Here is a 27,685-nt window from a genome sequence, read left to right as displayed (position 1 = left end):
CCCCATTCATGTCAATCAGAGGTTCCTCCTTTGAGGCCATTGTTTTCTTTCATGCTGTCTCCCTTCTCTTCTGTGAGCGAAACTTATCTTCCTAAATAGCCTCACAGAACCCAGTGGGGTGTGCCGCGGACATCCAGGGGCCTTCAGAGGGCAGAGTCCCTGTTGTGGTGTCTTGGCTGAAGTTCACATGTGGAGAAAGTGAGCCACATTAGCAGCCTCTGGGTATTTGAGCCCAAAACTTCGTTCACTTGGGGTTGGGGTCAGGGACCTGGCAGTCTTTATCAGCATGCAAGAGAGTCTGAAAAGGAAGAGACAACAGATGCCGCTGAGAACACAGTTCCTGTGGGCCTGGGTTTCTCTCCAAACTCGTCTCCCAGCTGAGGGCTTCTGAGTGGGTGGTCTAGAGTAAGTCAACTCGCTGCCTTTGTGTCTGTTCCCCTAGTGAGCCGGGCACCTGTGGCTGCCAGGCCTTGAAGCAAAATGCCCGTCTGCCTGGATTATCTCCTTCTTTCATTCCCAGGCATCACCCAGCCAACTCCTATTCATCCATGAAACCCCAGCTTAAATGCCTTTCAAATGACTCCTCCCTCACACACGCCTCTGGTGCTAGATCATATCAGGACCTCCCTTAGATTCAATATCTTTGTATCACATTCTTTGAAACACAAATTTTATTATCCCTAAATAATCATTTGTCTATGTATTTATTTAATGTGCATCTCCCCCACTTCCCTGTAAGCTCCAGGGTGTCAGGAGCTGAAGCCTTTTTTTTTAACCACTAGATGTTTCTAGCCCTCCTTCAGGCTCACTGTGAGTGCCTAATGAGTATGTACCCAGAGAGGATGGCTGAATGCAGCCAAGAAGAGCCTGGGGATGGGGATGGGGACCCTAGGGTATTCTGCTAGGCAATCGGATGGTGACTTCTCTCTGCTAGGACCGAAACACTTGCTAGAGAACAAGATTTTCACCCAGTTTTTTCATTTTTAATTGCTTTCTAGGAGATAAATGTACATAAAATTCTCCATGGAAAGTGTACCTTGTAGTAATAACAGTTACCATTTATTTTTACCATGCTGTGGGTTTGACTTGCATTTCATTACAAGTGAGTACTTGTTTATCAAGTACTCACTAATGCACCAGGTGCTGTTCTAAGCACTTTCAAAGCCATAGCTCATTCATTCCCTACCCTACAGAGGTGGATATTCTTATAACCCCATTTTACAGTTTGAATATGCTGGGGCCCAAGGACACACAGCTTGTGACAGAGCCAAGGTCTGAACTTAAATAGTCCAGCACCAGAGTCTGTGCTCTTAAACTCTGAGTTTACTGCTTTCCCAATACTGCATTATCTCATTAATCCTTAGAACAAAACTGTGAGGTTTTATGATCCCCTGTGGACTGATGAGGAAACTGAGGCTCAGAGATATTAAGTACCCAGTGGAGGAGCTGAGAGGTAAATCCAGGAGTCTGTGATTCCAAAGTCTGGCTTCTTACCCAAAAGGTGATGATTTTGTCCTCTTGGGATCTTCCCGGTATTCAGGGTAGTGATTTGAATACAGAGTTTGAAGACCTGTGCAGGTCTTCGAGATGCAGGGGACTGTGCCCTGGCCTGTCCAGGGCAAGTGAATCTGTTTGCTTCAAGTATGAGGTGAAATGAGGCAAGTGTGAAGCCTTTGTGTGTTGAACAAAGGATTTTAAAAGACTATGAGAGTGATAAAATAGTCCATCCGTATTTAGGTGTCTTTGAGGGAATATTCTGTCTGTGGCACTCAGCCTTATCATAAAGATCAAAACCTCTGGCTTCACTAAGCATGGGTGCTTTGCTCCCAAGATGTTCTCCATGCTGCTGGGGGCACCCATTTTGTGGGTGCAGCTTAAGCCTTGATTCTCAGTGTTCTGCTCTTCCCAGGAATTGCTAGATGATGCTGATAGTGATTTTGGCTTTCCCAGATCCCAGCTACCCTGAGAGGGCCAGCTAACCTAGTGAGGCTGGTGCACGTGGTGGCAGGTCCTGAAAGAAGAAAGGGTTCATCTAATGCGAACAAGTTGTCAACCCGTCATGAGGTTCTAGAATTACTCCTCACATTCTGGGCTCAGATCCTTGTCCCTTCCTGGCTGAAGGATTTGGGACAGTATTTATTCTCTCCTAACCTCATGGTTTTCATCTGTAAAATGGAGATGAGATAGAGCATAGACACTGCATTTATGTGGGTCTGATGGGAGAAGTAATGAGACCATGCATGCAAAGTCCTCATCACAGAGCTCAGGTCACAGATCACTTAGGCTATGATTTTCTGAAGCTGGTTTTCATAAGAGCTAATATCTACTGAACTCTGGCTGTGTGCCAGGCATTGTCATAGGTGTCCATTTATTTTTGTCCTTAATAATTTTCATGACAGCCTTAGAGGCAGGCACTGTCCGTCATGCCTTTAGTAAATGAGGAAACCGAGGCACAGGAGGTTACGTAATTTGTCGCAAGTCATTTACCCTGTGAACCCAAGGACCGGCCCTGGGGCGTCAGCTCCTAACCACTGGGGTTTCCTGCCTTCTCCAGAACTGGGAAAGGACTAATCTTGTTAGGCTGTCAGTCCTTTCACATTTTCCTTCTGGAAGTCAGCTGCTATTCTGGTTTTCACCCTGCTTTTCCTCTAGGAAATGTATACATCCCTGACATGTTTTATTTTAATCTTTAAAAAGTTTTGTATTTTTAAAGCATTGTAGGTTCATTGCAAAAAATCAAATAGTGTAGATAAAAAAAGGAAGGAAAAAATCACCTGATATCTCACTATCAGAAAGAGCCACTATGCACCAATGGTTTAGTGAAGTGCATTCTAGGCACTCTGCTGTGCAACATTTGCAGTCATAGCAGGCACATTGTATCCATGCGGATTTGTAGGAAGCCTTTTTTTTTTTCAGTAAACAACATGGAGAAATTTCCACATTATGGCACATAGATTCGCACCATCATTTAAGTAGGCTAATAGCACTCTGTTGTCTAGTTACAGCATGATCTATTCAAATAATATCCTTTTGTGGATATTTAGGTTGTTTCTAAATATTTGATATTATTAATAATCCTATAAATAACATTTTTCTCTCTGTGAACTTTGGAGCACTTGTCTAATTATTTTCTTGGAATAAATTTGTGAAAGAAGAGTTCGTGGATTAAAGGCATTTTACATTTCATTGATTTTACCTCTTTTCTTTCCAGAAAGTTCTACCAGTGGGCAGCCCTACTGTTGGCTTCATGAGAAAGCCTTTTCACCAGAGCCTCTTTGTCACTGTTTGGTCAGTTTCTGATGATGTTTTTCCTCATTACTAATTAAATGGGAGAGAAATTGTATCTCATTCTCACTATGCTACTTATTCAAGATTGGGCGTTTTCTATGTGCGTATTTGTTTGTTTTTTTTTTAATTGGAGGCTTATTTATTTTATACTACATTTCGTACAGGAAAAGAATGAAAAACTGAAAGTGACAATGTGAACAATTAAGCTTTCACAAGAGTGAAAACTCTTGTGTCCTAGACATGACCTAGGAAGCTTAGCAAATATAAACATTTCCACCTTTAAAAAACTGCGTATTTACATTGGAGAAGGGAATGGCAACCTCTCCAATATTCTTGCCTGGAAAATCCCATGGACAGAGAGGCCTGGCAGGCTGCAGTCCACAGGGTCGCACAGAGTTGGACACGACTTAGCATCTTTTGCCCGCCATGCGCACCATGACCCCTGCACAGACGTGTCCCAAGGAGGATAGCTGGCTAAAGGGAAAGGCCTCCGTAGCCCTCAAGTCTCAGGCTCCTAGCTCACCCTTAATTGATAGGGAGTTGCCTGGGCTTTGGCAGTTAGGGTTTACTGGATATCCTGGCCAAGGTCCAGAATTGTTCCCTAAGGTGGCTGGGGGTCATTGCAGACCTTTTCAATGCTTCATTCTCTCTTCTCTTGATTATTGACTTACTGACACAAACCATATCAGATGTTCCTATGAAATTGGTGTCAGTAAGTACAGAGACACTTAGTCCTATCTCCGTAGATCTTCAATTTTAGACTTTCTCTGAAAAAGACTCCCGGGTCTCTTCTCTGGCATGTATTTAGGCTAGACAGTGAAGGCTTAGGTGCATAAGTTTCATTCTGATTGATTTTGACTAGAGTCTTCTGCTTTCTGACTGTTGATCTGAAATAAGTGATTGGCCTTCATGACACCACATAGAGTGGTTGTGAGGATTACCTGAGATAATCCATATAAAATGATCAGTTGTTAGCTTTTAACACAGAAACCAACTGGAGACTCTGATATCATATAATTAATGTGGGCCCATCCACTTTCTTGTGGGAGAGTAAGCTGTAGGTGAATTTATAAGAGAGGATACACAGGATGGCATTCCCAGGAATTCCGTCCATCTCTCTGTATCAAGTTTATATTTCATATGTCTCCCTGTACAGTTACTATCTGATGACATTCAGTCTCCTCAATTAGACGACAAAGGAAAGTGGTCACAGTCCACTTGAACTCCTACCACCAGCTTGACAGAGAACAAGTGCTAGGTAAATTCTTGTCAAAGGAATGAATATAACCCCATATTGCTTTCATTTGCCTTAGCTTCGGGTAGTTTTGTAGTTAGTACAGGTGGTGCTAGTGGTAAAGAACCCACCTGCCAATGCAGAAGACATAAGAACTGCGGGTTTGATCCCTGGGTGGGGAAGATCTCCTGGAGGAGAGCACAGCAACCCACTTCAGTTTTCTTGCTTGGAGAATCCCATGGACAGAGGAGCCTGGAGGGCTACAGTCCATAGTCTTTCATAGAGTCAGACATGGCTGAAGTGACTTAGCATGCACATGTGGAATAAATATTTGTGTAACTAATTAAGAGCAAATGAATTAACTTGCTTCCTTTTTCTTTTCAATGATATATTATCAATGATATATTTTCAATAGTTTTCTGTGATGAATAAACTATGTCCCTTAGTAGATTATGCTTGCTCTGTCTATGACTCACTTTCAATTCGGTTAAACTTTATTGACAATCTGTTATGATCTTGACACTATGATAAACACTGTGGAGATTATAAAGAAGAATAAGACCGAAGCCCTATCATAGCACTAAGAAGGGACCTGGCAATGCCGTGTTATGTGGAATCAGTCCCTGGGAAGTGGTACAGACGGGGTTGACTCGAGGAGGACACTTGATTCATTTCGTGTACTCAAATGCTGCTGTATCAGGGTGCTCCGAAGGTGCTTTATGTTTCAAATGGGGTTTGGACTTTGTCCTTTGCTCCAGGAGTCAGCAGGTTTTTTTTTTTGTTTCCATAAAAGGCCAGATAGTAAATCTTTTTAGCTTCACCAGCCATAAGCTTTCTGCTGCAACTATTCAAACTCTGCCATTGTGGCAAGAAAGCAGTTGTAGGCAATATGTCAACAAATGGCTGTGTCTGTATTCCTGTAAAACTTAAATGCACAAGATAGGCAATGGAACAGATTTGGCCTAAGGAGTAGGGTACAGTTGGCCACCCCTGGCTTTAGGCAGTGCAGAGTTATTGGTGGGTTTGAGCAAGGGCACTTGATTATGTTTCTGTTTTTCAGAGAAAGCTCCAGTTTGCCTACATTCTGCCATTTCCTTTCTCCTTCTGTATTCAGAATCAGTAATAATAATTCTTACTGTTTATACCACACTTTACAACTCACAAAGCATTTTCAAATCCCATGTAATCCCTCCTTACACTGTTCAAAAGCATTGCCCCTGTTTCCAAGAGGAGGAATCAGACCTGGAGGAGTTAGATGGCTTGTCCTAAGTCACAGGGGTGGGACTGGAACCCACTCTAATGGAGACCTCGTGAACCCACCACCACCGCCACACACACACACCCCCCCACACACACACACACACACTCCATTTAGCCAGCCGGCTGTCTAACCATTTTATGTATTGGTCGTGTTTCCTCAGCTGGAGGATGCATCCTTAAAGGGTCTTACACTCCCTTTACATCCTCCAGTGTAGGAGACACAGGGCTGAGTTTGTGGGATCTGATCTCTCACCTCTGGGTCTTGTGGTTCTTCCCATCAAAGTTTCCATTCCCTTCCATCTGTATCCAGTTACTTGCTTGGCACATCTGTTGGCAAGCATTACTGCATACCTATCTGAAATAAAAGTTAATGTTTGTGATCCAAGCCTTTGCTTGTCTTTCCAATTTGAAAATTGCCCCACCAGCTTTCTCCAAACGGAAAAGAGGGCGGTAAATACTTAGGGTCTGTCTTATTCTACACTTACCCTCAAATGGTTAAGAAGTCAACGGAAACTGTCTTTTACCATCTGGAATGACTAAGCATAGGAGTACTTGGAGGCAGAATTAGGCACTGAAGGACCAGTTTGAGGCCTCATATATCTGGACTCTAAAAAGATAGTAGATCTGTGGTGATCATGGAATCCTTTTCTCACTTCTCATTGTGCCCTGTCTGACCTTTTCTCACAATTTCTGCTATTTAGGCCAGGTCTCCATCATCTCCCATCTGTGCCACCAAAAGAGAGGTCTCCATACGTGCCTCCTTTACCATCCATTTTCTGCACAGCAGCTAGAGCCATTTTTATAAAATTTAATCAGGTCACATCAGGCCCTTCTTTGAAACGCTCCAAAGGTAGCCTACCGAATTTAAATTAAATCTCAAATCTTTACAGAATCTGCTAGAACCTGCATTGTCTTGCCGTGTCTGCCTTCCTGACCTTCTCCTCTCAGACCACTTTTCTCCTTGCTGGCCCTGGATATGCCACATTCATTCTTATTATCTGACCTTTGCACTGGCCGTCTCCTTTGTCTGGGCCCCTCTTCCCCAGGTCTCTCTGAGGCTGGCCTCTCTGCCCATCAAGCCTCAGGTCCAATGGTGTGTTCTCCTGGAGGCCTCCCCTCACCTCCTCTCCATCCTCCATGTCCCTCTGTGCAGCTGTCCCCTATTCTATTAATGTGATTATTTGTTGAGTGTCTCTGTCCCTTTTATTGAGGAACCTCAATAAATATTTTTTGAATGAATGAGTAAATGAATTCTTAGAGTCATACAACCTTAGAAATAGCGCAGAAAACTTTAAAATTTGACACTTTGAGGAGCATCTCATTCAGTGGTTTTCAAATCTCTAGCCCTGGAATCAGATTTCCAAATCCAAGCTGGAACCCAATCCCAACATCTAAAACAGAATAAAGTCACACTATTCTAGACAAATGTGGGATGCAGTGCTCCCCCAGTTACTCTGAGCCGTGCCCTGGAACCCTAGGGTTCCAAGTAAGCCCAGTTTGAAAACCACTGAGATAAACTCTTTCATTGTACAGATGGGGAAACTTAGGCTCTGAGCAGTTCTCATCTCCCTGTAAAGTCCTTGAGAATGCAGAGTCACTGGTTTGTATCCCGGGCCCCAGAAAGGTCCCTGGCACAGAGCAGGAGCCCAGGGAAGGTCTGTTGAGCTGTTGAGGCACCACTGAACAGCTGAAGGCAGTTGTGGAACTGATGCCGTGCTGAAGGCAGAAGCGGACCAGGATGCCAGGGCTTCGGCCTTTGTTCTCCAGGGCAGCAGTGAGATGGAGGGATGGCGTCTGGTTCAGCATTTGGCACCTCGTTTAGAAGAGACCTAGTGGAAGAGATCAGCTTCCTGCTCCCCTTCTGCTACTCCAGCCCACAGACTGCATTTGTCAAAGGAAGCAGGGAAGTTAGGGTTGCCGTCTTTGTTGCTGTTGTTTAGTCCCTAAGTCGTGTCTGACTCTTTTGTGGCCCCATGGACTGTAGCCCACCAGGCTCCTCTGTCCATGAGATATTCCCAATAACACTGGAGTGGGTTGCCATTTCCTTCTCCAGGGGATCTTCCTGACCCAGGGATCAAACCCATGCCTCTTGCATTAGCAGGTAGATTCTTTACCACTGAACCATCAGTGAAGCCCAGAGTTGCCATCTACCACTTCCTTATTCTTATTCTGTTTCTTCTCACTTCTCCTCCTTTTTTATATTGTAAAATGTTTCAGGCATGCAGAACAGCACAGAGGAGAGTATAGTCAACACAGCAATCACCGTTAACCCCCAGCCTAGCTTCAGAAAGAAAACGCTACAAATCCAGCGAAACCTTCCTCCTTGGTTCCCTCTCCTCTCTCCTTTCAGTTCCCTCTCTGTCTTCACCCTTGTCCTTCGTTTCTGTTTTCTCCTGCACGTCTCCTCCTCCAGCTCCCTCTCCATCCCTTCCCCAGCTCTCTTGCACTGTCTGTATTACACTCTTCTTCCTCATCCTTGTCCCCTTCTCCTTTTCTTTTCTTTCTCTCCAGTCCCTTCTCATTCTCCCTTGCATCTTTAAGAAGAGCTTGTGGGTCAGTGATTCATTCCTTTGGCTGTTTAGTGTCAAGGATGATAACTCAGTATCTCTTGGAGTTGCCTCTCTTGCAAACTTTAGGGTACCTGCCCTGCAGGTCGACAGATCTCTGGTCCACACATTCTCCAGCTAGAGGCACTGGCTGCTTCTGCTGGTACATCTGGAAGGTCGCCTCCAGGTTACTGTCTCCAGGGTAGAAGTTTTGCTAGCTTCAGATGCAATTGTCAGTCACTTCTTCCAGCTTCTTCTCATAAAGGAGAGAGTGATACACATATCTATAGTTTTATCAGCATTTTGACTTTTTTCCAGAAAGCTTTCCTGATCGAGTCTCTCACTGCATTTCTATTTCACTACATCACTGGGGACATTTTCTTACCATTTTTAAGGTTATGCTCTTTGGACTTTTAAAGAATTTGATGTACTCTTCCTGGGGCTGGACACTGGGGAGCTGCCTGCACAGACATGCAGAAGAATCTTTAGCGTTTTGTATTTGTCATCAGAGGAGTAACTTTGTGTCAGATGGAAGTGCAGGCACAGGGTTGAGTGGTTATGTCTCAATCCTCTTCTCCATCTGCTCAAGTCCAGGAAAGCCAGCAAGAAGCTGGGCAACGATGATTTGCATTCTTTGAGTAGATTCATTTGTGGAGTAAGGGGTTGGCTTAGGCTGAATCTAGGTTCTTTTTCACTGTGGAGCTGTCCCTACTTCCTGTTTCAGATGGGGTGGGGTGGGGGTCAGTTACAGCCAGAGAAGGCGGGAAGCGCCTTCCCTGTGTCAGCAACACCTTCTTTGGTTTTGTGGCACCCGCCGCCTTCTTAATCAGTCTGAGCTTGCAGTTGGTAATCTCATTCTGTCAATTGTCTGATGCTGTTATGAATAAAACAAAGTCTTCCCATTCAAAAGAGACCTATATTCCCGTGTAAACCAGCCAAATGCATTTGGCTGATTAAAATTCTAGTATTAATACTAGAAATAAGAATGATGCCAACAACCCTTTGGCCTTGAATAGAAATGCTAAAGTTTTCAAAGGGTTTCCAGATATACGGGTCCATTTTGGCCTCACACCAAGTACTGGAAAGACCAGGCAGTATCCCTCCCATTCTGCAAATGAGGAAACTGGAAGAGAGGGGAGAGGTTTACCAAGAGTGTGGTCTGGTATGGCCAAAGGGACCTGAAACTTTGGGGACCAGGGAGCGTCCCGTGGGGCTAGAGGAAGTCCAGCGCCCACCAAAGGCACTTCAGGCGAAGACCAGCTGATGTGGCTGACAGCATGGACTCGCGGATGCCCACTCCCCGACACACACACACACAACAGACAGTTGTCAGGCCCCAGACTCCGCAGCGCTCCACCCTCCCCGGTACCGCAACGCCTTGGCAGGCAGCTGCAGTGAAGGCTTTCTGGCTTCTGGATCCCTGCCTGCACTGCAGAATTTTCACAAGGAGAAGGGAAGGGGGGAAGTTTATGGTCTGATCTATTCGCAGATGAACCGAGAACGCGGGGGCAGCCAGCAGTGTGCCGAGGCGCAAGATTCCTGTGCTGTTAAAGAGTCCAACCCTCAATTCCCAGCCGAGCAAAAGGTGCTCAAATCAGCAGCTGCCACTGCTCTCATTGTTACTATGACTACCATGATGCATTGGGTCCCTACCTGCACAGACAGAGGTCAGAGGACAAAATCCCAGGGTGTGAGGGTCCCTGCTGGGAGCTGCGGCAAATCTCAAGCAACACTAAGGAATACAGTAAAGTAAAAACAGTAAACTTGAAGAGAATATGCTGCCAGACGTCTCCCCTGGTTTGGGTATTCTCTGTGAGGCTGGGGACGTCTCCATGGCTTTTTGTTGTTCACTTCCTCCTCACTGACTGCCTCAGACCGTTGCTGGTATCAGTGTCCCTGTCTGACCCTCCCATACCGTCCCTGCCAGTGCTAGTTCTGATACCCCATCTACCTCCCGTGCACATCACAGGCCAGTGAGGACACCTTTCATTGCCTCTCACTTGGTGGACCCACGATGTTGGCCTGATGACAAGGATGCTCTGTGACTTACTGATAATTGGTCAAATCACAAAGGATAAAATGTTGCATTTACATATCTTCCCTTCTCTTTCTTTCTCCTTTCCTTCTCTGCCTTCCTCTTCCTCCTCCTTCTCTCCCTTCCTTCTTGCAAGGGGAAGGGCATGTGAACAGAGAGAACCAGGCAGTCACCCAGTCAGCACCAGCCCAGGCTTCCTCCCTACCCCTAAGGGCAGGAGACAGAGAAAAGCACCGCTGGGCAGACCACTTTCTCCGGGCCCGGGGGTGCTCACGCTTAGTCACCTGCAGTCCCCGGAATCTCCAAGCCTGCCCCACCCAGAGAGAAGCAGCTTGAATTCACTTATCCCATCCTGCTTAGAGCTTCCCAGAGCCCCATGTGTGCCCCAGACTCCAGCCACTAGGGCTCCCGCCCTCTAACACAGGCTGCAGGAGTGAGGTGGCATTCCATCTCCTGGGACTGAATACAGATAGTTATTTAGTGAGACCTTTTTCATAATAAAGAAGTATTCGCAACCTATTCGCAAATAACCCATAGTTATTCGCAACAACCTATACTTGTTGAATGACCTAGAGTAAGTCACATGATCTCTTTGAGCCCAATTTCCTCATTTTAGCATGAAAAGAATATTTGGCTTACGTAATGAAGTGTCTGGCACGTAATAGGGATAGAAAGAATCAGCCGGCAGACCTCTTGGCTCCCTTCCTGCCTCCTTTCCCATTTTCTGGGCTGAACATTGTCCAGCGATGGCCCCACTTCCATCCCCTGCCCTTGTCTTGCTTGAACAGAGACCTTTATACAAATGACATGATCTGAAGCCAGGCCCGGGCCACCCTGCACCATCCACACTGGTCCTGTGTTGAGCCTGGCTTGCTGGAGAAGCACCCAGAGCACAGGGACGGGAAGAGGGAGCCAGAAACACAGCTGTGTTTGGGAGCAGATGAGAACGGCGGCTCCCCAGAGCTCACCTGGAGAGGCTCTAGGGTGAAATCCACAGCCTCACAGGGCAGAGCTGCTGCGGATGACTCTCCTCATCTGAAATACCAGATGTGAGTCTTTTTAGAGTGGTCTGATCATTTAGATAGTATAGCATGGTGGACAAGGGCATACATTTTGAAAATGGACTGCCTCAGTTTTAATGCTGGCTCTGCCATTTTCTGAATCTATGACTTAGGGTAAATTATTTAACCTCTCTGTGCTTTGGTTTCTCCATCTGTAATACATGGCTAATAACATTACTTCATAAGTTGGCTGTAAAGTTTAAATGAAATCATACTTGTACAGCATTCAGGAAAGTTACCCATCAGGCCATAAGCACTTAATCCATTTGGCTCCTGTTATCATTCCTAGCATTAGTACCTTCAGCATCATCACCACCATCATTATTATCAAGGTGTGAGAAACAACGAAGATTTCCATCACTCACCAGTCATGCTGCTCAAACGCCCATCTATCAAAACAGGTGTATTTAATCTATCAAACGTATGTATTCCTCTCCTACCTACTGTGCCTGTGGTTGTGAGAAATGACTGATATAGAAGTGAATGCTTGTGACAGTTTACCATAAAAAGCGGGTATTATAAAACCAAAAGCAATAGTAACTAACAGAAGATAGGAGGCCAAAGATAGGAAAGAGGAGGAAAACTGAGCGCTAACTTTAGTGTGAATTTCCCAGTAAACCATGGCCAAAAGGGACACCCCATGCAACGTGTCATTATCATTACTTAGTACATAAAATATGTCATCTCATTACAAGTCGTGGCCTTGTTCATAGTCTTGAGCTCTAAGAAAAATCTACCATAAGAATATTCACTGTAAATATTTTTCAAATCTAAGGTTTCAGGTCTAACCTCTAGGAGAAAAGATAATTCTGATGTGATTTGGGAAATATCACAATAAAACTGGTTGAAGAGATGTGAGTTCTTTAACCCAGATAAGAGAAACGGTGTGTGTGGAAGGGGGGCCGACGGAAACGGGGGACATGATGTTCCATTGAAGACCACTACCACATCAAGTGGGGGGATAACATATTTCTGTGATGTTTCTGAAAAAAGAATCAGAACTCCTTGGTGACGTGCAAGGATGCAAACTGAGTTTCAGCTAAAGACAAAAATCCCTCCAAGCTCAGGTGATGCCACCATGCAGCGCACCAGCAGTGAGGTCACGAGTTCCCTGCCCTGCAAACGTTTGTCTGGGTGACCCACTTTCAGGTCCGTATGCGGGAGCCCATGGCTCTGTCAGGGGGCATAGAGATGACTCCTGCACTCCAGGCCACTTTCGTATTTTCCAGGTCTACATAATATAGGGGCAGATACTCCAAAGACGAGATGAGCTTTTTCTCCTTTGCATATAGATAAATAGCTAAAACAAAACCCATTTCCTACAATGCTGCTATCTTAGAAATCCAGGAGCAGGCTGGCTAGAGCAGCCAAATCACTTTGAAATTATTACTTAAGATAAAGACTATTAGGAAATCACTTGGCCAAGCAAATGTCAGCAGGTTTGGGGAACAGTCCCCTTGTCAGAAAGGACAGCGTCACTTGCCACCAGCCTCCTCTGTGTGTCCCATCTGCCGCCAGCATGAGCAAATGCACATCCCTGGGGTTCCCATAGCCCCAGCCCCACTTTCCTCCATCCGGGCATTCATCAGTGGGGCTGCCACCATCTCCTTCCTCACTGGGGCTCCTTTGGGGTCCATATCCTGCTTAACATGCATGACCAGTACCTCTGCAGTGCCCAGCACATAGTCAATAGCTGTAGCATATGGTTAGGTGTATAGGCTCTGAAGCCTGACAGCCTGGGTTTGAATTCCACCCTATCATTTATTAGTTATGAGCTTTCTGAGCCTCAGTTTCCTTATCTGTAGCATGTAGAGTACCCTCTGTGTGCTTGTGTGCACATGTGCACACAATTGTGTATGTTGAATGAGATAATAAAAGTTCACCTTTTGGCATAGTGTTGGTCTTATCTATTGTATCAGAAGTCAGCAAACTATTTCCATCAAGGGTCAGATAGCAAATATCTGCATCTCTGGAGGTCTCTATTACAACTATTTAACTCTGCCATTGCAGCATGAAAGTACCTGTAGATAATACATAAATGAATGAGCCTGTATTCCAATAAAACCCTATTTACACAAACAGGGAGTGACTGAGATGTAGGCCATGGTTTGCCCATCCCTGTGATTATAGGAAGCAGTAAGTGAGACGATCAGATGGAAAACTTAAGCAAGCACAGGGCTACAGGAGAGAAACCCAGTGGTATTATAGTGATTTCAACAATAGTGCCCAGTGGTTAAGTCGGAAAGATCTGAGTTTAAAATCTCATTTGGGTGAATGGTGTATGATCTATGTACCTTGGTTTCCAATTATATACAGTGCAACATTGTAAGTAAAAGGGACCTACCCGAAATGACTAATGTGTAGATGAAAAGAGATGATAAGACAGGGTGCCAGGCATTTAATACGATGTCAGTAAGTGTTAGTGATGAGGATGATGATGCCAAAATGACTGCCATACTGAACTAAAGGAAACTGAACATCCTCCCCAGCACTGAGGATGCCCTCACAGAACGGCTCATTAGGTAGAACAAGGGCTTCTGATGCGGAGAGTGGCCGATACCCTGCCTTGAGGCTTCTATTTCTTTATCAGTGAATGGAGCCAGTATTCCTGGCTTTCTCCCTGCAGAGACAGGTAGAATAAGACCATGGTGGGAGAGCCCACGTACCATCTACTTAGAAATATGATGCTAAGTCAGCACCAAAATCAATGGCCACAAATCCCAGCGTGTGTCAGAAATGAGGCAGTCTTGCCCTCCTTGAGTGGGTCTGTGGATAGCTAGAGGGGCCAAAAGATCAGTAATGGAGAATATGAATTTTTGTTTTGGGCTGTGCATAGCTATTTGGAGACTTGAGTTTGGAGCAGGTCTGAGAAGGCCTTTGACGTTAAATTGCTTTCGTTTGAGATTAGCGTCCTGGTAAGCATCTCTCCGCATATCACATTTTGTTCAGGGAAGATGTTGCTGTCAAAGGGGAGGCTCACTGTGCCCCCTCTCTATTCCTTACTGACACATAAAGACTTCCTAAGCAGTGAATCTCCCCTGTGTTCATGCTGTGCTTTTTTTAAAAAACTTCAGAAGTTTGTCTTACTTTCTTTGTCTCAGATTTCCCAGAAAAAATATTCTGGACTGCTACAATCCTAATTAATGTTATCAGATCTCTGCCTTAATCATATACTAATTGGTTTTGATTTTCAATTATGTCATTTCTTTCCATTAAAATGATGGAATTTTCCCTAAAGATCTTATCTTTTCCCCCCAAGACTAGAAGCCACAAACTCTCTTTTCCTTTTCTTTCTTCCTTCCTTATTTCCTTCTCTCCTTTTATCAAACATCTGCTATGTGCCAAATACTGTGTGGAACATTAGGAGTACCTTAATGTTCTCAGGTCTAAAGTATGAGGTGGGCAAGTTACAGACAGTATGATAAGAGGCCAGCTGTAAGCAGGGTCGGGGTACTGTGGAAATGAGGGGCTTCCCTCGTGGCTCAGACAGTAGAGAATCTGCTTGCAATGCAGGAGAGCCAGGCTCGATCCCTGGGTGCGGGAAGATCCCCTGGAGAAGGAAATGGGTACACACTTCAGTATTCCTGCCTGGAGAATTCCATGGACAGAGGAGCCTGGCAGGCTGCAGTCCATGGGGTCGCAAAGAGTCAGATACACCTGAGCAACTTTTACTTTCCACTGTGGAAATGTATCTTTGGAGTGCCTACCTGTTACTGGAGTGGGGAAATGCTTCCTGGCGGAGGGGACCCTTGAGCTTTTTGGATGAGTAGGAGTTCAAGCAGGTGAAGATGAAGGAAGCAGCACACTAAAAATTATGTCTAGTCTAGACAGGGAAATAAATGATGTTCCCTCGACCTGAACTTAGTTACTTGGCAGGACAAGGGCATGTGGCAATTGTCAGGAAGACTGGCTTGCAGGAGGTGGGGCATGAAGGACTTTGTAGGCCAAACGGATCTTCTGGAGCTACTGTTTCTTTGATTTGGCCGTAATTACGTCAAGAATGCCATCTTCTTTGTCCACTGCTACTAATTAGAAGCTTTAATTAACAGTTATGCACTCCTTTGATGAGTATGGTGATAAAGTAAGTTAATTATGACTTAATATGTAGAGTTTGCTACCCGCTATCTTTCAATACATGAAGTCTATTGGGAGAGAAAAACTGAAAAAGATTATCTCCAGTTAACAAGATGCGCATAAAACCTGCTCTGGACTTTAATGTAAGGAAGTTGATAAAGACAAGAAAATAGTAGATTGGGAGTTCACCATGTGTCTGGCGCTGGGGGACCACCCGGGATAAACCTGCGATGGCAGACAGTCATGGTCCTGCCCATTTCAGAACTTAGCTTTGGGTAGGAAAGGTCAGTGTTAAGCAAACACACACACAAATAATTATAAGATGTGCTAAGTAATGTGAGAAAAGATGGAGTCCTCAGAGAGAATAACAGGGAGACCAAATTTACATTTGGGTTAGGGAAGTACTTTCTGAGACGGTGATGTTTGAGCTCAGGAGGGATGGGGGGAGTTGTCTAGGTGAGCAGATGGGTATGGAAGGGCAGTGTTTCGGGCAGAAGAACACTGTGTATACTGCCCCAGAGGCAAGGAGGTACTTGGCCTGTGTAATAGCTACAGAATGTCCTTCATGGCCAGAGCCCAGGGAGCAGGTCAAGGCTGGCCCTGAGGAGGTAGGCAGGAGCAGCACTGATGCTGAAGGTCGTGGTAAGTCTTTCAGTTGCTTCTGAAAGCAGGAGTTTTAAACTGTGTGTGTGAGAGAGAAAGGGAGAAAGAAACATGAGAACATTAGTGTTTTAAAACAAATTTTCTGGTTGTTCTAAGAAAAAAATGTTTATACAAGGACAAACTGACAGCTTCAAACCAGGATTTTCAAAGACATTTGCAGGATTTTCTGAATCATTTCAGCCATGGGCTATGATGTGACCACCACGTGTGCATACATCTTTTGATAAGAAGAGTCACCCCCTTCTTCTGTGCCGTGGCAGTTTGCTGGGGGCAGTGACGTCTTCTCCTGCCTTCATGTTTAGGGCATGCGTGCTGGGCGGCATGCCATCCATCTAAGGCATCAGCCTTCAGGAGACAAGGATCACCCAGATGTGCAATCAATCAAGCCGTGTGGTTCTCCAGCTCTCATGCAGGGTTACTACAGCAGCCGTGATACAAATGGGAGTGGTTCTTGACCTTCGGGGATTATGCAATCCATCAGGGCAAACACCACAGAAACACTAAACCGACCAAGGGAAGTACAGGAGAGTCATGACAAGTTGGTCCAAGCATGTGTTAGCTCCCCCACTATGGAGCTGATGAAGTGTTGAGACCAGCTCTCACAGGAGAGAAGAGGCATGCTCATAAATAGCATCACTGAGTGCCTACTGTGTGCCAAGTGTTCTCTTAAAGGCTGTGAATGCTACTTCATCTAATCCTCAAACTACACAGCAAACCCTATTTTAGGAAGCTGAGACAGAGAAGTGGAGTGACTTTGCTAAGCTCCCACGGCAGGAAGTAGCACAAAGGGGTTTGAAGCCAGAGACTTAACTCTCCAGAGCTCATGCTCTCAGCTTCTATGTGATGAAGTCAGGTAGAGTGGCTCCCTAGAGGGAGAGGCCATGGCCTGGGTTGAGAAAAGTAGGAAATACTGAGTCTCTACTGTTCTATAGGTTGCATGCTACTGAGGTTCTGTGGGGTGGGGTCATTTGGGAACAGAGAGTGGAGAACCTTCCTCCTGTTCACAGATTCCTTCCTCAAATGCTTCTCAAGCGTCTTTGGTCTGCTGGAACTGTGATGGGTACTGGGATGCAACAGTGAATTGAAATGTTCCCCCAGAGTTCACGGTATAGTGGGAGAGTCATAAAAGAAAATGCAGGTACTACCCTGGTGGCCCAGTGGTTAAAACTTTACCTTCCAATGCAGGGGGTATGGGTTTGATACCTGGTGGGGGAGCTAATATCTCACATGCCTCGTAGCCAAAATACCAAAGCATAAAACAGAAATGATATTGTACCAGATTCAATGAAGACTTTAAAAATGGTCCACATCAAGAAAAATCTTTAAAAAAAAGAAAGTGTGGTGTGATAAGTACCCAGCATGAAGAAGCCACAGCTGTAGGAGTCCATGGGACTGGAGGCATCCCTGATATGCTTTTGTTGTGGCCTGAGTGTGAGGTACTGAGGGTAGGGGAGTCTCTACATAGGGCTGGACATTAAGTATGAGTGTGGAAAATGAGTAGGACTTAGCCAGGTGAAGGGTTGGGGGTGGCAGCAGTGGGGCAACAAGGAAGGAAATCACTTCAGGAAATACTAGACAGGACGCCTTCCAACCGAAGAAATAAGACAGCAGGTTCTTCAGAGGAACTGGAGGGTAGAACGCACTTAGGGAAGTCATGAGAACAGAGATAAGGCTATCAGGGAGTTCTGATCGCATCCTGAGGACTATGAGAGCCCGCCTGGATTTGAGGGGAAGAGAAGGTATTAAGAAGAAGCTGTCTGGGGCAGTCTGATCCTTTGTGTGAGTCTTGGGTGACTGTGATGTGCTGATAGCATCTTTAGCAAGAGGCATGGTGATCTGGCTCCCAGGAAGTGGTTTGACTCTGAGGAGGGTTTTCCCTTGCATCTTCATAGAACCTGTCTCTCCTTTTCACACTGAGCTTGCCAAGTAGTTGAGGTATGTTTTGTTTTTTAAAGAACTCCTTGCTCCCATCTGCCCATCTGTGAGGTTTCTAGCAGTGTGTACAAACACACCTTAAAGTCTCACTTCCGGGCAGCCTCTCCTCAGTGGGAGTGGTGAGGCAGGGAGGCAGGTGGGCAGGAGCAGGGTCTGTAGGAGGGGATGGGGTGAGGTCAGCAGGGGTCACGGGCCTTTGGGGTGCTGGTGACCCCAGAAACCCCCTTGCCTCACCCTTTTCAGTCACTTGGGGGCCTCCCAACTGATTCTTCCCCTTGTGAGGGCTCTTCAGTCAATTAAGAAAGCTCCCCATCATTTAAGTGGGCGGCAGTAGTCTGATACAGATGCTGGGTAGCCTCAGCTCACCAAGCATTAAGTATATTAACCACATTGGGATTTCCATCAGCAACATGTTATGGAGCTAATTTGTGGGTTTCTTAACCCCCAAACCGCTTCTAACGAGGATCTGTCTTCATGGGAGAAGGCCCGCACAGAGGATGGGGCAGCTTTGCTGTTGTTTCCCAAGCAAAGCAGTTCAATGTTAGGGAAGGAAGTGGCTTCTGGAACCAGAGAGACACTGTTTGATTCCAGCTGTGTCACCCTGAGCAAGTGACCGAACCTCTCTGAGCCTTGATTACTTTACAAAGCAGAGATACTAGTCATAACCCTCTCACAGTGCTGTGGTCAGAATCAAGTGAGGCTGTGCAGAGTGTTTGGTAAATGTGAGGAACCATTATTGTTATTATTTCCTGTGATGGCTTTAGGAAGGACTACAAATTCAGATATCTTCAGGGTAAATGAATGAAGCAGGCTGAGAAAAAGATCAGAAGAGAGAAAAATGACACAGTGTCAGCCTTCATTGTTAAATGATATCCAGGTCCTGCATTATTAGAGCCAAGGATTTTTTCAGAAGAAGCCAGAATTTAATGCTAAATATTCCAGTTTTTAATGGGTGATTACTAATTTAACAATTTTAAATAATTTGAGGGGCAAACCAAATAATCTGAAAGTTGCCCCTTTGCAATCTCTGGGTTCTCCTTTCTGCAAGTTCTGACTTGAGACTGAGTCCTAAACATAAGTAGCTCAAGGTTGCCAGGCACCAAATGTATTGAGAGCTCAATTCTGTCTCTGGCAGGTTGGAAGTAATGAAATGCCCCACTCCTTCCAGAATCATATGACTCACTACTCAGGTCCTGTGTTTGGGCTTATGTGATGTGTAGAATCAAACTAAAGTGGCGAGGTGCAGGCAGGGACTGGACAAATGTGCTGTATCCTGTGCTATGGCAGAGGGTCCTCAGGAGGTGGCCAGCGCAACGGTGGCATCTGCACCCAGGGGGTCCAGATCTCTCACGGGGGCCGTGCCCACCTCGGCTGTAACTCGGCTCTTCTGTCCTTTCCAGACTTGAATGAAATGAGAACACTTTGGGGAAACTATAGCAGTCAGGGAGTGCTTACTTTCTGACAAGAGGATAGCTAAACATTCATTTGCAGAGTCAAATTATTTTCCTAAAAGCAACTCCCTTGAACCTGACTGTATCTAAAATGTCTATTGTCTTCAGAAAGCCTCTATTCCATTTTACGCATAAGCATTTTCTTTTCTACTAGGTTTAACATCTCAGCAGGTGTTGGTTGAAGTAGATGGGATACTAATTGCTAGTGAATATGAAGATGTTTTTCTCACATGAAGAGTTACTAAGCAGGCTTGAGTTTGACCTTCTTTTCCTTAATTAATTAATTCCTTCATTCAATAAATACTGAGTGTTTCCCACATACTAGGCCTTGTGGAAAGGGTGTTGGATAGTCAGAAAGTTCTGGGATCAGATAAAGGCTTTGTGGCTTGCTAAGACAGTGCCTCAGTTTTATTATATGCAAAATGGGGATGATAAGAGTACTAACTCATATGGTAGTCAAAGGACCACACCAGGCAGTGTACACTTATGGCCAGCGTTCAGTAACTATTAGCCACCAGGTGAGCATTCATCTCAGTTGCTGCCACAACCTTTGGGGCTGCTCCCGTCATCCTCAGTTTTAACAGAAGAGGAAAGCGAGTGTTTTGTTTTGTTTTGTTTTTTAAATGGCACCCCACTCCAGTGTTCTTGCCTGGAAAATCCCATGAACAGAGGAGCCTGGTGGGCTGCAGTCCATGGGGTCACTAGGGGTCAGACAGGACTGAGTGACCTCACTTTCTCTTTTCACTTTCATGCATTGGAGAAGGAAATGGCAACCCATTCCAGTACTCTTGCCTGGAAAATCCCATGAATGGAGGAGCCTGGTGGGCTGCAGTCCACGGGGTCACTGGGGGTCAGACACGACTGAGCGACTTCACTTTTACTTTTGCCATGCCATGTGGCATATGGGATCTTAGTTCCCTGACCAGTGATGGAACCTGCACCCCTCACGTTGGAAGCATGGAGTCTTAACCACTGGACTACCAAGAAGTCCCAGAAAGCAAGTTTTAATGTGATGAATTAACTTGTCCAAGGTCACACATGTGGTAAATGTTGGGGCTGGGATCAGTCAGTCACCAAAACACTTCGTCTTTCTACCAGATCAGCCTCCCAGAGGCAAACCATCCCTCCCCTCCTTGCTTTAATGTCTGAAAGAATAAGGAGCAGTCCTAAGTTTAAGCTCTGTAAAGATTATAGGCAATTTAGAGGCTGAGGATAAAAGACTCCCAGCCAACTCTTTCCTGCTGGAGTGTGTGAAAGGGCAGTGCTCAGGTTGCTGAGAACATAAATGCTGGTTGGAGGGAAATACCTTCGTTCAGTAGGTATTTACTGGATCCTTCTCTGAGATGGGCACTGTCCTTGTCACTGGAAACACAGCAGTGAGCAGAGCCCTTCCCTCATGGAGTCTGCCGTCTGTCACAGTCCTGCAGAGGTGACGATGTGCACATGTAAATGAGAGGTTTTAGAAACCTCAATCAAAATGAAACAGGACTCCCCTGGTGGTCCAGTGGTTGAGAATCTGTCTGCTGATGCAGGTGACTCGCGTTCGATCCCTAGTCCAGGAAGACCCCATGTGTGCAGGAGCAGCTAGGCCATGAGCCACAGCTACTGAAGCCGCATACCTAGAACCTGTGCTCTGTAACAAGAGAAGCCAGTACAGTGAAAAACGCACTCACCTTAAAGCAGAGGAACCCCGGCTCATCGCAGCCAGGGAAAGCCCATGCACAGCAGTGTAGACCCAGCACAGCCAAAAATAAAAATAAATAGGTAAATAAAAATTTTTAAAATGAAGCAAAAGATGTGGCTGGAAATGCTTTTGGGGGCCACATCTGATGGCCATTGAGATGGTCACTAATGAAATCATTTTTTGCTTTATTGACAGGCAACTTGATTTTGCATTTGGTTTGCATCCATTCTTAGGAATCCCAGTAATAAATCACGTTTGTCCAGGTCTTATAAGCAAGCCTGATCCTAGAAGATGCTGCTTTGATCTGGGGGCAGTAATAGTGCATTTCCTGGAGGAGGTTCTTTTGGCTGCTCTGCTTGTTTGTTTACTCTGTTTGAACCAAGTGCCTGATAATTGGGCTCATGCAGAGAAGGAGCTAGAGTCTGGCCTGTTTGCTTGAAACATTTTAGAAAGTCAAAGTAGTTAATGATAATGTAACTACCAAACTACCACTTAGTGAAGAGTATTTACCAGACATTATAGTAAATGCTTTGCATTCATTATCTAATTTAATCCTCACAACAACCCAATACAATTGAAAGTGCAATTGAAAGTGCAATTGGCTCAGAGAGGTCAAATCCTTGCTCAAGGTCACACAGTTGGAAAATGGCAGAGGGGGAACTGAACCAGGCTTGACTGTCTCTAGAACAGTGGTTTTCATCCAGGGGGAGTTTTTGAACCCCAGGGGACATTTTGGAAAGTCTGGAGGCATCTTTGGTTGCCACAACTGGGAGGAGATTGCTATTGGCATCTGGCCAGAGTATTCTAAACACCCTACAGGACAGCCTTCTACAGTGAACAATTATCTGGCCCCAAATGCCAATAGACTTGAGTTGAGAAAGCCTGCTGTAGAGCATCAGTGCATGCCATTGCCCTGTCTCCATCACTAAACATCTCTTGTGTGGCTTCTATCTGAAGCATTTTGCTTCTATAAAATATTCCAAGTCTTTTATGAAGTGTTGTGTTTACATCCTGTTTACTCTGTCGTCATCTAAGAACCTGTGATGGAACAGTTTAATCAAGCCATCTCCAGGGAAACTTTTAATGAACAACAGGACAGGGGAAGCCCCAGTGGGTTTGCAGCCCCATTTCGGTTAAGGTTTAAGTTCACTAATGCTGGAAAGGGACTCATTAGAGTCTTACAGGCTGCAGGACAAATGTTAATAGCTTCATCTTTAGTTTAAGCTGGGCTTTATTTTTAGAACTGGTCCTTTGGTAGCAACTAGATTTTTAAAAATATTTTTAACAGCTGAGGAAAATCAATAAAATATATAAACACCTGTGGTTCTTGTGCCATTTGCAAATGTAATTGTGATTTAGACATATAGACATAGTCATACAAACTCTAAGACATATGCTGCTGCTAAGTCACATCACTCGTATCTGACTCTGTGCAACCCCCTAGACAGCAGCCCACCATGCTCTCATCCCTGGGATTCTCCAGCCAAGAACACTGGAGTGGGTTGCCATTTTCTTCTCCAGTGCATGAAAGTGAGAAGTGAAAGTAAAGTCGCTCAGTCGTGTCCAACTCTTCACAACCCCATGGACTGTAGCCTACCAGGCTCCTCTGTCCATGGGATTCCCCAGGCAAGAGTATTGGAGTGGGTTGCCATTGCCTTCTCCATTAAGACATATAGATATATTCGTAAAAACTTTAAGAATATGCTTCCTTCTGTTCTATGCTTTAAAATTGACTCCCAAATTAGAACATTTGGTCTTCTGAATGTGGTCCCCAAGTTATGAGATGAGGTTGGAAGCAATAGAGAAAGGAACACAAATAAACTCCCATATGCTAAGAGGAAAAAAGTCCTCAAAGTATATAGGATAGTGCTTTTGCTTCCCCAAGAAAAGTAACTTATTGAAAGCTGAAATTATGATTGGACTTGAAATACGTATACCAGATGGACCTAACAGCCATATACAGAAACATTCCATTCAATAGTAGCTGAATGCATATTCTTCTCAAGCACCCACAGAACATTCTCCAGGATAGATGATATGCTAGGCTACAAAACAAGCCAGTAAATTTAAGATTGAATCATATCAAGCATCTTCTCCAGCCACCAGTGGTGTGAACCTAGAAATCAACCTCAAGAAGAAAACTGGAAAATTCACAAATATGTAGAGATTAAACAGTATTGCTTCTGAACAACCGATGAGTCAACAAAGAAATTAAAAGATATCTTGAGACAAATGAAAGTGGAAACACAGCATAATAAAATTTATGTGATTTTTTTTGTTGTTTTTGTTTTCCACTTCCAATGCGTTTTATTGAATCAGTACTGAAGACATTTTAAGAGTACAGATTTAGGAGTAAGACATCCTTGAGGTTGTATCTTGACTCCACTGATTATTAACTGTGTGACCATGAGCAAGTTGCTAAACCTCTCTGAAACCTAGTCTTCGCATCTGTAAAATGATAATAATAAATAACAATAATAAATTCCTCAAAGTACTGTGAAGAATAATAAGTGAAATGGGTAGGAAGTACCTAGCACAATGTCTGATGCAGTGCTTGCTGGGATTCAACAAAAGAAGTTCTAAAGGGAATTTTATAGTGATAAATGGCTACATTAAGAAAAAAGGAAGGTCTCAAATAAGCAACAGCTTTATACCTCAGGAAGTAGAATAAGAACAAACTAAACCCAAAGTTGTTGTTGTTGTGTTGTTCAATCAGTAAGTTGTGTCCAACTCTTGGCAACCCCCTGAACTGCAGCATGGTAGGCTCCTCTGTCCTCTACTCACAGAATTTGCTCAAATTCATGTCTATTGAATTGGCGATGCTACCTAACCATCTCATCCTCTGCCGCCCTTCTCCTCGATTTTTGGGTATGATGTAAGATATGTGTACTGAAAACCATAAGACATAGATGAGAGAAGTTGAACAGGATATAAATAAACAGGAAAGATATTTTCTGGTCATGGTTTGAAAGAATTAATATTGTAAAAATGTATATGCTACCCAAAGCAATCTACAGGTTCGATGCAACAGCAAAATTCTGTAAAGCAATTATCCTTCAATAAAAAATAAATTTTTTAAAAAAGACTTCTAAAATTTGTATGGAACTGCAAAATTTCCCAAATAGCCAAAGAAACTTTTACAAAGAAGAACAAAGCAGGAGGCTTCACAATCCCTGACTTCAGGGTTTATTAAAGGCCACAGGAAGCAAAGCAGTGTCTGAGGAAAAGCAGACACATAGATCAGTGGCACAGATTAGAGAGCCAAAAGTAAACGCATGCATGTATGTTCAATTAATTTGACAAAAGAGCTAAGAAAATACTGTGGGAAAGGATAGTCTCTTCAATAAATAGTGTTGGGGAAACTGGACAGCCACTGTCAAAGGAATGAAATTGGACCCGTATTAGAATCTGCCTGGACTTCCCTCCCTGGTGGCTCAGACGGTAAAGTGTCTGCCTACAGTGCGGGAGACCGGGATTCAATCCCTGGGTCGGGAAGATCTCCTGGAGAAGGAAATGGCAACCCACTCCAGTATTCTTGCCTGGAAAATCCCATGGACAGAGGAGCCTGGTAGGTCGCAAAGAGTCAGACACAACTGAGCGACAGCTCTTTCTTTTTCTAGAATCTGCCTACAATGCAGGAGACCCTGGTTTGATTCCTGGTTCAGGGAGATCCCTTGGAGAAGGGATAGGGTACCCAGTCTAGTTTTCTTGGGCTTCCCCGGTGGCTCAGTTGGTAAAGAATCTGCCTGTAATGGGGGACATCTGGGTTCAACCCCTGGGTTGGGAAGCTCCCCTGGAGAAGGGCACAGCAATCCACTCCTGTTCTTGCCCGGAGGATCCCCATGGACAGAGGAGCCTGTTAGGCTACAGTCCATTGGGTCACAAAGAGTCAGACAAGGCTGAGCGACTAAGCACACATCTTATATCGTACCCCAAAATCAATTCAAGACAGATTAAAGATCTGAACATTAGACCTGAAACTATGAAACTCCTGGGAGAAACCATAAGGGATAAACTCCTTGACGTTGATCTTGGCAATGCTTTTTTTGAATTTGAAAAATTGAAAAAGCAAAGGCAACAAAAATAAAAATAACAAGTGATACTACATCAAATTAAAAGGTTTCTGCAAAGCAAAGGAGACTGTCAACAAAAGGAAAAGGAAACCTATGAAATAGGAGAAAATATTTGCAAGCCACATATTTGATAAGGGATTACTATCCAAAATGCATATGGAACTTATGCAACTCAAGAGCCAAATGATAAATAGCCCAATTAAAAAATGGACAGAGAATCTGAATAGGCATTTTTTCCAAAGAAGGCATACAGATGGCCAGCAGGTACATGAAAAGGTACTCATCATAACAAGTGTTAAGGAAATGCAAGTCAAAACCGAATGAGATGTCATCTCACACCTGTTAGAATGGCTGTTATCAAAAAGATGAGGACTAACAAGTATTGGTGAAGATATGGAGCAAAGGGAAACTGTGAACTGTTGGTGGGAATGTAAGCTGGTTCAACCAGTAGGGAACACATGTGAAGTTTCCTTAAGAGATTAAAAATGGAACCACCATATGATCCAGCAATTCCACTTCTGGATATATATCCAAATTAAATAAAACCATTGTCTCAAAGAGGTAATTGTACTCCATGTTTACAGCAGCATCATTCATAACAGCCAAGGTAAGGGAATAATCTGCATCTGTTGAGAAATGAATGGATAAAGAAAATGTGGTATGTCTACACTATGAAATATTATTCAGCCTTAAAAAGGAGAAAATATTGTCATTTGCAACAACATGAATGAATCTGAAGGGCATTATACTAAATGAAATAGAAAATAGAGAAAGATAAATACTGCATAATATCACTTATATATGGAGTCTAAAAGGTTAAATTCACAATAACAAAGAGTAGAAAAGTGGTTTCTAGGATCTAGGAGACAGGAGAAATAGGGAGAGGTTGGTACAAAGGGTAAAAATTTTCAGCTATATGATGAATAAGGTTTGAGGATCTAATATATAACATAGTGATTATAGTTGATAACATCATATTATAAGATGCAAAAGAACTGACTCTTTTGAAAAGGCCCTGATGCTGGGAAAGACTGAAGGTGGGAGGAGAAGGGGATGACAGAGGATGAGATGTTTGGATGGCATCACCGACTCAATGAACATGAGTTTGAGTAAGCTCCTGTTTCCTTGTTCAAATCTTTATGACAATCTTGCAGGGTAGGTATTATTTTCTCCATTTTATGGATGAAGAAACTGAGGTTTAGTTACTTAACCAACATATGCATCTTCTAACTAGCAGAGCAATAATTCAAAATTCAAATCTGCTCTTCAAACCCATATATTGACTCTATTCTATATCATGAGTCCTCGATAAAAGTAAGGACTTTGAGTCTACCCCAAAGTCAGTGAATAAGACACACTGAATAAGATACACTGCAGAATCATCACTTACAAGGATTACCATCATTAAGATTTGGAGCTTTGGAAGGATCTGAGTGGATAAACAATAGCGGAATCTCATAAGACATATTTTAGGCTAAATATCACCAAGCTCTTTCCTTGGCCTAATCCTCTATGCTTTTCTTTCCTATCACACAATTGCCCCCTGTACAGCTTGAGTTACAAAATGCCACTCAACTTCTGCACCAGCATTGTTTCTTTATGCCTCCACAAGCCAACAGGGTGCATTCTCTCAGCATTTGGATCCAGTTTGCCGTGGAGCAGCAGTAATGACACTCAAAGGTACTCGGAATGGCACTAAGCCACGCTTACCTCCATGTCTGCAGCTTGGTGTTAGTTGAACCATATGTTCTAATGACACATCTTCCTGGCCCAGATGGCTTTCTCAGCTTCAGATAATTACAATCAAAAATCCATGTCCCAAGTCTGTCCATTTACAAGACAGAGGAACGTCTTCATACAGGCATCTGATTGTTAGAAGTAGCCAGCTGAGGAAAGTGGGACACTTTTCCAAGAGAGTTGCTGCTTGGAAGATCTGAGGAAAATGTCTTTTGAGCCCTGAAATTGTGTAGGCAGGGTCACTACTAAGTCATTTAAAATTGCATCTCAAGAGAGTTTGATGGTGAAGTACTTACCCCTCACTGTTGATTTATTGCTTACTCTTTTAACTTTTTAAGAAAGATCAGCAGATTGATTGTGCTGCCTATAGTTGGAGACATGCTTACTTTTTCTCAGGCCTAATTCATAAAACACCACTGACCTGTTTTCAGCATCATGCCCCTCTATACTGGGGAACATCTCTGAAGTTTGTAGCCTATGCGTTTAGCCCTGAGTAAAAACTGTATGTCACATTCACAGCAGATAACCTAGAGAGGAGCATGATAACCACATCCACAGGATGAACCATCACACCTCCAGCTACAATACTAAGGGGAGAAAGAGGCAGTTTCAAGCAGGATCTGGGAATTTGGACTGATGGCTGT

The 27,685-nt window shown here is 44.2% G+C and overlaps 1 protein-coding gene and 1 long non-coding RNA gene across 3 annotated transcripts in view; one reads left to right on the top strand and one right to left on the bottom strand.

The window, feature by feature from the left end:
* The window catches only part of DOCK2 (dedicator of cytokinesis 2), a 458,684-nt gene that overhangs the window by 248,595 nt on the left and 182,404 nt on the right, over positions 1-27,685 (top strand). The window lies entirely within an intron of this gene.
* The window catches only part of LOC147350626 (uncharacterized), a 97,390-nt gene continuing 69,866 nt past the window's right edge, over positions 162-27,685 (bottom strand). Inside the window, exons 2-3 of the long non-coding RNA XR_015149011.1 lie at positions 6,036-6,137; positions 162-298 (exon numbers count right to left, since the gene is read on the bottom strand). This is a non-coding gene — a long non-coding RNA (uncharacterized LOC147350626). The remainder of the gene's footprint in view (positions 299-6,035; positions 6,138-27,685) is intronic.

The sequence above is a fragment of the Bos grunniens genome, chromosome 20 (genome assembly GCF_055505025.1).
Source record: "Bos grunniens cultivar Pamir isolate PY7600 chromosome 20, Bosgru_T2T1.0, whole genome shotgun sequence".
NCBI lineage: Eukaryota > Metazoa > Chordata > Mammalia > Artiodactyla > Bovidae > Bos > Bos grunniens.
This window is presented reverse-complemented; position numbering and strand designations above follow the sequence as displayed.